Source organism: Pongo abelii, chromosome 10 (assembly GCF_028885655.2).
Source record: "Pongo abelii isolate AG06213 chromosome 10, NHGRI_mPonAbe1-v2.0_pri, whole genome shotgun sequence".
Classification (NCBI taxonomy): domain Eukaryota; kingdom Metazoa; phylum Chordata; class Mammalia; order Primates; family Hominidae; genus Pongo; species Pongo abelii.
In genome coordinates this window covers 35378220-35387020 of record NC_071995.2, presented here as the reverse complement: position 1 = coordinate 35387020, position 8801 = coordinate 35378220, and the positions used below count along the sequence as shown (strand labels likewise).

The 8801-nt window shown below is 39.0% G+C and overlaps 1 pseudogene; it reads right to left on the bottom strand.

Annotated features, from left to right (window-relative positions):
• Positions 1-329: 329 nt before the first annotated feature.
• The window catches only part of LOC100461406 (adenylate kinase isoenzyme 6-like), a 36509-nt pseudogene continuing 28037 nt past the window's right edge, over positions 330-8801 (bottom strand).

The window sequence follows — 8801 nt, the reverse complement described above, 5'->3', positions numbered from 1 at the left end:
AGAATACTCTGATGCTTTCTCTTTAGTCTTTAGTTTTATTTTAAGAGATCACCTACATTTTTTTCTGTAATAAACTTAAAAGATACCCACCCATTTTGTCAGATTTATTTATTCTTTAGCAATTTAAGTATTAAAATTACAGTTTTTGTCTCAATCCTTAATAATATTATACTCATTATATTTCAGATGTTTAGGTTTCTCATGGAGAAAAAGAAACACAGGCATAAACCTATATACTATCCACCTGCTAGTCCTGCAACATGATTTTAATAAAGTGTTACTGATACACTTGAACAATTTCTATGATGTCGGCAGAGTGATATCAAGAGTGATTATAAAGTAGCTGGCCTTATAGGTCAAGAGTTATGATCTTTGATCCACTGCTCAATCCATTTCAAGATCTGATCTACATTCTTTTCTTTCTTTCTTTTTTTTTTTTTTGAGAAAGAGTCTCACTCTGTCGCCCAGGCTGGAGCGCAGTGGCTCGATCTCGGCTCACTGCAAGCTCCGCCTCCTGGTTTCACGCCGTTCTACTGCCTCAGCCTCTTGAGTAGCTGGGACTACAGGAGACCATCACCAAGCCCCGGCAAATTTTTTTTTTTTTTTTTTTTTTTTTTGTATTTTTAGTAGAGATGGGGTTTCACAGTGTTAGCCAGGATGGTCTTGATCTCTTGACCTGGTGATCCACCCGCCTTGGCCTCCCAAAGTGCTAGGATTACAGGCGTGAGCCATCGTGCCCAGCCAGTCTGATCTACATTATTTTCTAGCTCTTCTGGTTTATTGCTGGGCAGCTGATGCACGATTTCTTCCTTGTGGGATGTTGTGGCTTCTTCACAGAGAACTTGAAAAATCTCACCCTGAATATTGTCTGTTAGAGTCTTCCCATTATAACCCCTTGTTTCAAGTCTTTTGTACAATACAGTGGTATCTGTTCTCAGCATAAAAACTATATGAGAAAAGCGTTTAGGGAAGAAATCACAACCGTGGTAATCAACAGTAACTCCACCTTCTCTCATTTGTTATCTAACTCATCAACTACTCTGTCTTCTTCTAAAATGGGGCAATCATACTCTTCATCATAGCCATCATACAATTTCTCTTCTCAAGATAAATCACCCACATTAATGTATTTCAGTCCTGATATTGATGCAAGTTCTTTGCCTAGTGTGGTTTTTCCAACCCCTGGCGTACCGGTAAGCAGGATGTTCGGAAGCAAGGATGGCTTGATGTGACGTCTCTGAGCGCCTTGCTCACAAGCCCTTTGCACTACTCTGCCTGAAATTTCTAAACCAAATCCCAATGTCTCCCAATCCCTCCACAACTCCCCTCGCACACTTCTGACTTGAAGCACCGTAGATTTATTTTTAAAAATGGCATAACAGGCCAGGTGTGGTGGCTCATGCCTGTAATCCCAGCACTTTGAGAGGCTGAGGTGGGTGGATCACGAGGTCAGGAGATCAAGACCATCCTGGCTAACGCAGTGAAACGCCGTCTCTACTAAAAATACAAAAAAAAAAAAAAAAAAAATTAGCCGGGGTTGGTGGTGGGCACCTGTAGTCCCAGCTACTTGGGAGGCTGAGGTAGGAGAATGGCGTGAACCCCAGATGCGGAACTTGCAGTGAGCCGAGATCACACCACTGCACTCCAGCCTGGGTGACAGTGTGAGACTCCGTCTCAAAAAAAAAAAAAGAAAGAAAAAAAAAGAAATGGCATAACATAGAGGTCTCCAGAAATTTGCACAGATTTCACCATATTCCCAAAAGTAATGAAAACTAGTCAGATCCTATATGTTCTTAAAGATTCTGGTAGGACTTTGGTTTTCAGTGTGAATGCACTGGAAGATTCTGGGAGGGAGAAAAGAAGCCGTAGAAGATTGAAGAGCATAGTAAGCATGGGACAGGAATATGTTTCTCTGTGACAGCAAGAAAAATAAAACTAGTCTTTTCCAAAACATTTTCCATTGGAGCAGAGATGACCAAACCACATTTAAACTCTGGCCTTCTCTGTGACCTTTGGACCTCTGCCATGTGTTACCTGCTCATTTATTTTCACCTTGCTTTGTATATGGCTGTTGCCTCCTCTTTTCACACTCCAGGAATTTTTTCTTTGCTACAGACTGTCCACCACAGTTTTTTTTTTCCTTCCCCCCAACAGTAATTGGGCTCACCAGAAAATGCCCAACTCCCAGCATCTTCCTCAGGAAAAAATTAAAACTGTAGAGTATGTGTTGGAATGTTTGTCTTTTTGACAGATTGCCTTATGACTAGATTCTCTCTCTCCTGACATGGAGTGCTGAAGGACATGATGGGGTCATACGGATGACATTTGTGTCTGATGAGAAAAAAGATGAATGCTAGTTACAGCACTAGAGAAACTGCAATACCACAGACAGTCAACTGAGGAAGAAAATAGGTAATCAATCTAAAAACAATGAAACTAAATCTCTTTATCTTAGAAATACACACAAATCCAGAGAAGACATATCTGAGAATGCATCTGTGAAGCACCCAGAATCCATAGCCTTGCTGATTGCTGTCAGTATCCCCCTTTACTAAGCCAGTTTTTGTTTTTGTTTTTTTTTGTTTTTTTTTTTTTGAGATGGAGTTTTGCTCTGTCACCCACGTTGGAGTGCAGTAGCACAATCTTAGCTCACTGCAACCTCTATCTCCCGGATTCAAGCGATTCTCTCGCCTCAGTCTCCTGAGTGGCTGGGACGACAGGCGCGCACTATAACGCCAGGCTAATTTTTTGTATTTTCAGTAGAGACGGGTTTTCGCCATGTTAGCCAGGCTGATCTCAAACACCTGGCCTCCAGTAATCTGCCTGTCTCGGCCTCCCAAAATACTGGAATTACAGGCATGAGTTACCGCACCCAGCCGTGCCAGTCTTTAAATGCTAGATTTGATGGATGTTGTATAAATTTCCAGGTCTTATAAAAAAATTACAAGGCATACGGAGAAGGTGGAAAATATGCTTCACTGGAAGAAACAGAATAAATATCCAGAAATTGAGTCTTAAGAAATGAATATTTTTGCATATCTGATGAAGAATTCAAAATAATTAACTTAAGCATTCTCAGTGAACAAAAATAAAACAAAAATAGACAATTGAATAACATTTAAAATAATAAATGACCAAAATGTGATATCAACAAAGAGATGAAACCGTTTTCTAAAAACCCAACAGAAATTGTGGCATTGAAGGATACAATAACTGAGGTTTAAAAATTCACTACGGAGCCACAACAGCAAACAATGGAGCAAAAAAAGAGTCAGCAAATTAAGCATATATTATTCACAAATATTTAGGCCTGGAAACAAATTTATGAAAAGAATGGGAAAAATAAGGGTGAAATATGAGACTTGCTGGACACCATCAAGTAGACCAATATATTCAGAGAAAGAGTCTTATAAAAAGAATATAGGAAGAAAATGGCATAAATGTTATTTGGGGGAAAAAGGGGGGATGCTGAGAACTTTACATGCTTCAGTGATGAAACAAAACATACTAGCAACCCAGAATAATTGATCTGGGAAAAACTGTACTACAAAAATTAGAAAAAATAAAGACTTTCAAAGATTAAAATAAAAAATCTAAGGTTATTTACTACTAGAATAACATTAGAAAAAAATGCTAAACTGAGTCAACTATGTTGAAACATTAAATGATGCTGGAGAGCATCATAAAACCGTATGAAAATATAAAGCTGTCTGTTAAATGTAAATATATACACAGATATAAAATTTGCTATTGTAATAATAATGGTGCATAAAATTCTTAAATCTCTGTGAAAATACACACAATATAGAGAGATATAATTTGTAACATTAATAAGAAAGTGGGGGAAGTAAAAGTGAATATATTTTGTATGCTGTTAACTTGAAGTTGAAGGCAAAAGCTGCTTGCCCTGGGGACCTTAGCACTGGGCAAGGGAGGAGACAAAGCTGCCATTTTCTCTCCCTTAGTTCTTCCATCTCCCCCTACTCTGCATAAGGATTTTTCAAAGATTTTTGTATAGAAATAGCCTGGGGAAAGGGCAGTAATTTTTCTCTTCAGATGAATGGCAGATAAATTACTCAATCAATATAAAAAAGACAATTTTTCTCTGTGAGGCAAATGCTGGACAGGTTTGCATGTAACCTACTTTAAAAAGATTGAGGTTTCTTAATCTTGAAGTTGCTCAGCTGTGACACAGATCTTCCCCATGTGCAATGTCCATCTGAGCCTTTTGAAATCCCTCTAAAAAATGTAGTGTGGACAAGGAGAACTAATACAAATATAAAGCTTTTGCCTCCAGTTCTGCAGTCAATCATAAGTGTTTTTGTCATACTTTGGTGTCTGCTTTCTACCAGCATCCATGACACTGGAAGATTAATAGGTTAGTTTACAAATAGGATAAAATCTAAGATCCTTCACAGTGATTTAGTTTTGGTGATGAGAGTGCGATGCTGTGATAAACACAACTTTCTGAAAGGGGGAAAGATACAAATACTTGAAGAGCTTGCAAGGGATATGTGAATTTCCCCTAGGACTAACAGCAAATTCTCTCATCCAAGTGGTTAGTGTGGTGAAACAAGGGCTCTACACTTGCAGTCTACTAACAAGGCTGATCCATGAAAGGATTAAAACCAAGAGCCTGAGTGCTTCACATGTTCATTTTTCTCCTGCTGAAAGGATCAAGGAGTTCTTAAAGCTAATGTTGAGGCTTGGGTGAGTCCAAACCAATAGAAGTTCATGTGGTTGAGCTGTGAGTAGCCAAAAGGCTGCTGAAAGGTACATTAAATGGGTCTTGTTAGTCTCTTCTTTACCCACGTGAAAGTGCCCACTCCTGCTGCACTCCAAAATTTTTTCCTTCATCTATAGCCAACTTCAGCAACTTTAAGTATTAAACTACGTAAGATTGGAGATTTGGAGGGGGGAAGTCAAGCTTTTATAGTTCTGTTGGATACAGGTATCTAATTCACTATTCTGTGTAGTCTCCTAGGGTTCATGGGGAGATACAGGTGTAAGGGTGGCTGGAAGTGCTGACAAATATACGGTCAAGAGTGATTACAAAGTGGTAGAAAGGAAAAAGTTCTTAATCCTGGGTACTCTTGAAATGTAAGGCATCACAGACCTTAGTATAACAAGCCAAGAGAGAAAAAAATCTCCCAACCACTCAAATCCTCTTTTTCATGTGAACCACTTCTGGCCCTTTGTGCCCTCATACTCCTGCCTAGGGGATAGTGTCATCCTACTTTAGCCTTTGCCTCAAACAAATACTTAACACAATGGTCTGTGTTTAAACAGAAGAAGCTGAGTAGAGAAAAAATTTTGGGTAAATTCTACACATGCTTCAGAACTCTCATAAATTACAAACTGTAGGGTGAACATAATAACAATAAGAGTTCTATAAATATAGATTTGATTTGATTTTTGAGACAGGATCTCACTAACACCCAGGTTGAAGGGCAGTGGTGTCATCTTAACTCATTGCAACTTCCATCTCCTGGGATCAAGTGATCTTCCGAAGTAGCTGTGACTACGGATGCGCACCACCACACTCGCCTAATTTTTTATTTTGTGTAGAGACGGGGTTTCCCCATGCTTCCCAGGCTAGTCTTGAGCTCCTGAGCACAACTGATCTCCCTCCTCATCCTCCAAAAGTTCTAGGATTACAGGAGTGAGACATCGCGCCTGGCACAGTTCTGTAAATATACATTTAATGAGCATTATGTGGTAATAGATGTTCTTAGATTTACAGAAATAAATATGTAATTGATACTAAGTACAACCCCAAGGCTCTTTTTAAAAATTCTCTGATTTCTTCTGTGAATTAGGCAAGTCAATTCCTTCAGCTTCGACTGATGATAAAAAGGGACAGAGTATGAGTCACCAGGCTGCGGGGAGCAGAGAAAAAAGATTGGACTGTAGTTCACTGACCTATTTCTCCTGTGATTGACACTATTCTGTCTCTCCACAAAGTTCAACAAGTTGTGATTTCTTACAGGCTGTGTCTGAAGTATCCAGAAATGTTATTAGGTTCCAGTTGAGCTATGCCTTTGGAATACTTTACTATCTGTTATCTACAGAAGAAAATACATGCAGCTACTTAAGGGCACATTCTCTGCCAAGCACTGTGCTAAGCACGAGTTTACAGGTGTGAGTTGACTTAATCTTTAGGAAAGCTCAAGGATCAAGGGACTCATTATTCCAATTTTACACAAGAGGATAAAGTGTTGTCTCATTGTGAGCAGCTGCCTAGAAAGAATAAATAAATAACCAAAGCCACATGGCTGGTAAGTGGTAAACTGGAATCTCAAAACCAGCCATTTAATCCTATCAATTTGGCTAGCTGAGCAACCCCTTGCCAGTGGTCTAAAAAATACCAGGGAAAGAGAGGGTGGCAACTGTGTATTTGAAAAACAGGTAAAAACCTGGTGTTGATGTTCAGAAAAAAGGTATTCGATTATCGCAACACTTGACATCCATTTTTAACTTAATGCAGTGCATAAAAGTGTTTACCAAAGTTGCACATGCTTTGGGTATCAACATTTGGGAGGGATTTACATAGAATATACATTTATGTTAAGAAACATGTATTCAGCCACTAGTAACTCTATGTCTATCAAATATATAATTGTTACACAAATTAGGTGTTTCAGCTAATAATGAGATTGCTAATTATGTGTTTAATAACTTATATTTATTTATAAATCGATACAATTTAAATAAATTTATAAATAAGTTCAATCATTACTCTTCAGTGATCACTAAGAACTGGTTGAATACACCTTAGACCACATAACACGTGTGTGAGTGTGTGTGTGAGTGTGTAATGTATATTTTGTCTGTTTCTATATATAATGTATATTTTATCTATATATTATAAATAATATACATATAACATATGGCATATATAAAGATAATGCACATACACTACACGACTGAAAACATGTATTTTATGTGTATATATATATTTTTTTAATTAATTTTTTTTTTTGAGAGGAGTCTCACACTGTGGCCCGGGCTGGAGTGCAGTGGTGTGATCTCAGCTCACTGCTACCTCTGCCTCCCAGGTTGAAGCAATTCTCCTGCCTCAGCCTCCCGAGTAGCTGGGATTACTGGCACCCACCACCATGTCTGGCTAAATTTTTTTGTATTTTTAGTGGAGACGGAGTTTCACTATGTTGGCCAGGCTGGTCTCGAACACATGACCTTGTGATCCACCTGCCTCGGCCTCCCAAAGTGCTGGGATTACAAGTGTGAGCCACTGCGCCTGGCTTGTATTCTATTTTTATTAGTGTTTAATTTACTGGTGTCCACAGGAAAGTAATACAATATATTTTACAGGTAAAATCAAAGCACTAGTTATTAATTCCTGCATCTAATCTTTATTCAGAATGAGGGCTGGTATAATTAAATAACAAGTAAGATTGGTCCGGGTGTGGTGGCTCATGCCTGTCACCCAAGCACTTTGGGAGGCCAGCCAAGGTGGGTGGACCACTTGAGGTCAAGAGTTCAAGACCAGCCTGGCCAACATGGCAAAACCTCATCTCTACTAAAAATACAAAGAATTAAGCTGACATAGTGGCATGTACCTGTAGTTCCAACTACTAGGGAGGCTGTGGTTGGAGAATCATTAGAACCCGGGAGGCAGAGCTTGCAGTGAGCTGAGCTCATGCCACTGCACTCCAGCCAGAGTGATAGAGCAAGATCCTATCTCAAAAAATAAATAAATAAATAAGTAAAATTACCATAAACATAATTTATTTTTTGTATATTTCTCTATTTTTTTCCCATCAGGTTTCAATCTTTATTTAGAAACTTTTGCCTTTTTAAAGATCTGTTCCATACTCTTCACCCAAACTCTCACTGCCAAAACCTTAGCTTTCTGCAGTTTTTTATTTTAGCCTTGACTCCCGAATAGTACCTCTGAACGAACCTAGGGCCTAAAGAAACTTGCTAAACTGATGGGAGTAATTGAGGCCTGGCTGACTTTCACCTGCTGATTGTAGATCCACAGCATCTTGAGTGAACATAGACAGTAACCAGGAAGCTGTGATGTCAGGCCTTGGGTGAGATCAAGCACTTTGCTGGATTCAGGTCTGACCCAGTGCAGTCATAGTGGTCATGGCCAGAGATGTTTGTGTCACTCCACTTCACTTTCATGTGTCTCAGGATACACACACACACACACACACACACACACACACACACACACACACAGACTCCATTTGTTTGGGAGAAAGTAAAAGAAGAAAAGAAGAGTCTCTGCTAGATAATTCAGAAAATTCTCCAAGACCATGTTGTCGAAGACCATCAAGGTAGTACCTCTGTGAGCCTGCAAGAACCACTGTGTTACTGGCTTGAGATGTCCCCTAAAGTAGAAAGAGCTTAGATCACAACACCCAAGTCCTTTCAAATATCTCTAGAGCCTTCTCAGGAACAATGGCTACAAACAAGTCCAGGCACTGTTGACTACAATAAATATCAAAATCTTCAATGGTGAGACACCCACAAAGATCTACTGGCATCAGCAAATCATTAAAAGAAATACTTAACCAAATGAACTAAAAAAGGAACCAGGGACCAGTCCTGGAGAAACGGAAATGTGTCATTTTTCTGAAAGAGAATTCTAAATAGCTGTATTGGGGAAACAGAAATTCAAAATAACAAAAAGAAACTCAAAATTCTATCAGATACCTTTAACAAGCAGATTAAAATAATTGTATTTATTTATTTACCTCTTTATTTATTTAGACAGAGTTTCATTCTTTTTGCCCAGGCTGGAGTGCAGTGGCGCGATCTCAGCTCACTGC